Source organism: Diabrotica undecimpunctata, unplaced genomic scaffold (genome assembly GCF_040954645.1).
Source record: "Diabrotica undecimpunctata isolate CICGRU unplaced genomic scaffold, icDiaUnde3 ctg00000627.1, whole genome shotgun sequence".
In the NCBI taxonomy this organism is placed as follows: domain Eukaryota; kingdom Metazoa; phylum Arthropoda; class Insecta; order Coleoptera; family Chrysomelidae; genus Diabrotica; species Diabrotica undecimpunctata.
The window spans coordinates 112,602-115,982 of NW_027311924.1; positions in this window are offsets into that span (position 1 = coordinate 112,602).

Here is a 3,381-nt window from a genome sequence, read left to right on the forward strand (position 1 = left end):
CCACCCAGACTATCATTAGTGACGTTTGGGTTCACCATTGGAAAGTTGTCCGTTCTGCTTTGGGGACTGTGTCCTCTGACTATAAAATATAAGCGAAAAATTGCAATACACTCTTAACTGCTCAACATATCAAGGTGTTATAGCAGGTGTTCCGCGTGCAATGCTGCCATGTTCACATGTACAGCGTGGAAAACAAGAGTCATTTGCTGTCGGTTAAGGTTACCGAAAACCCAAGCAAAGCTTAACTTTTTGGATCAATAGCAACAACTACTCCAGTGACTCCAATAGTGAACATGGCAGCATTGCACGCGGAACACCTGCTATAACACCTTGATGTGTTGAGCAGTTAAGAGTGTATTGCATTTATTCGCTTATACTAATTGAACATCTTTGGGATATGTTAGATAGATGTGTCCCGAGGCGCCCACATCCACCTCAAATCCTTCAACAACTAAAAGAAACTCTAATCGAAGAATGGGAAAATATAGGTACCTCAACAAGATATCGACAGACTTATACGCAGCATGCCACGTAGATTTCAAGCACTAATTCGCGCTGGTGAAAAATACACACGATATTAAGAATCAATTTTTCTTCATATCCTTACGTTAGAGATGTGGAACAACTGCTTATTCCATTTCATTTGTTGTAGTGTTTTCAAGTTGTTATGATTATCTTCAAAATGGTATGTAGAAATGGTTTTAATTTATTAAATTTATTTGAACAAAACATGATTCCTTTATTCAGGTAATAAGATTTCTATATTATTAAAATTATTAAGACGCAAATATGTGTGAGGCAAAATTAATAACAAACTATGAACGAATAAATAAACGAAACACAAATATAGAGATATCAGCAGGAGTGGTGAGAAAAGCAAAGAATAGTAGAAGGCAGGAGAGTAATAATATCCCAGTTAAAGACAAAAAATGATCCAGAAATTGAAATTTCATAAGACACTTTAATAAAATATAGGTAGAAGAGCGAGCACTAAATCCTACATATCTGATCTACCCGAAAATGTATTACTTTGCTATACTATAAAATACTAGTTATGTTTGGATCAACAGAAACAACTACTCCGAGGGCTAATACCCCTACCGGCATTGAATTATACTATTGATCCTATAGTCGCAGAACAACACAACCCATCAAGTGTGAAACGCCAAACAGCTGTTTCGGTCCGCCAGACCTCATCAGTGACGCTTGGCTTCTCCATTGGAAAGTTGTTCGTTCTGCTTAAGGGTACAAGGTCCTCTGAATCTCAAATGTAGATGAGAATGCAATCCACTCTTAACTGATCAACATTTAATATGTCATCACAGGTGTTCCGTGTGCAATGCTGCTAGGTCACCTATGTGATCAGTTAAGAGTGGATTGCATTCTCATTTACATTTGAGATTCAGAGGACCTTGTCCCCTTAAGCAGAACGGACAACTTTCCAATGGAGAAGCCAAGCGTCACTGATGAGGTCTGGCGGACCGCAACAACTGTTTGGCGTTTCACACTTGATGGGTTGTGTTGTGCTGCGACCATTGGATCAATAGTATAATTCAATGCCGGTAGGGGTATTAGCCCTCGGAGTAGTTGTTTCTGTTGATCTAAACATAATTAATTGGGTTTCGGCGGCCTAAACCGATCAGCAAATGGCTCTTGTTGTTCCAAGCTGTACATGGGTGACCTGGCAGCATTGCACACGGAACACCTGTGATGACATATTAAATGTTGATCAGTTAAGAGTGGATTGCATTCTCATTTACATTTGAGATTCAGAGGAGCTTGTCCCCTTAAGCAGAACGGACAACTTTCCAATGGAGAAGCCAAGCGTCACTGATAAGGTCTGGCGGACCGAAACAGCTGTTTGGCGTTTCACACTTGATGGGTTGTGTTGTTCTGCGACCATTGGATCAATAGTATAATTCAATGCCAGTAGGGGTATTAGCCCACGGAGTAGTTTTTTCTGTTGATCCAATCATAATTGGTTGGGTTTCGGTGACCTAAACCGATCAGCAAATGGCTCTTGTTGTTCCAAGCTGTACATGGGTGACCTGGCAGCATTGCACACGGAACACCTGTGATGAGATATTAAATGTTGATCAGTTGAGAGTGGATTGAATTCTCATTTACATATAAAATACTAGCTTTTATCCTCGATTCGATTGTGATGGCGTCTTCTGCCGAGAAGTATCCCTTGAAAATACAACTTTTTTTAATAAAATGTATCATCTGTGCTTATTTGTGTCCCTGTCAAAATTGCAAAAATAATCAATATGATCGGTTAAAAAGTTAAACAGGGAATGCGAAAAAAAAAAAACAAGCCGACAAACACCTTACACTCACATTTATAATATTAGTTAATATTTTCACAGAAAAAAAGACAAAGTATAACCAGAGATAGATAAAAACTAAGCATCTTAACGAAAGAATCTTATTAACACAGCGCCAAACCACATTTTCAAAATTCACAACATTTTTAATGCATTTACAACCCCTAACATTAAATGCTTTTTAATACACAACGTTTTAGCAATGTGCTTCAAAAAATTATACACATGGCGCTGAGAAATAAGGTTATAAAACCTTTCAAAAAGAATAAAAGACTGCAGATAACAAGAAAGTAAGATAAAACCAATAATATATTGTAAATCCAAAAACTAAACAAAAAATATCCATTCTAAGAATTAAACTCAAACGCGAATCGACCAGATGTTACTCGAACCTTTATAAACCTGGAATCTAAGACAATCTAAGTGACTAACTGGCTTCCAAAATCGTATCACATCCTGTAGATGCCAATTGAACCGCTAAGCTGTAACGACATGAATATCGCTTCAACTCAATATACACAAATCGATGGTGGCGCTGCTTATTTTTTGCCTCGAACTACGATTTATTTACGAATCAAAAAACGGTCCAATTGGATTCCGGGTTCATATCGCGTAAAGAGCCTTATAATATCATCCACTATGCGTTTCTGATATTATTTTGAAGAGGTCAATTGGCATCCGAATACCGGATGCCAATTGACCAGCGGAAGCCAATTGAACCTACAACTTTACATGTGGGAAGTCAATTGTTACCGTAAATAAATATATATATATATATATATATATATATATATATATATATATATATATATATATATATATATATATATATATATATATATATATATATATATATATATATATATATATATATAGATCTAGCGGTTAATGTGGGCTCCGTACTAAAACGGTGTTATACGAACTCTAGGAGAATATACACCGAGTATATTATTATCTAAGTAGCGCTTTATGTAGACTCCGACCAACGCATAGGATCAAGTAGGCTCCGTAATACGTTAAAACATTTTTGGGATCCGTATACACCTTGTCTGGT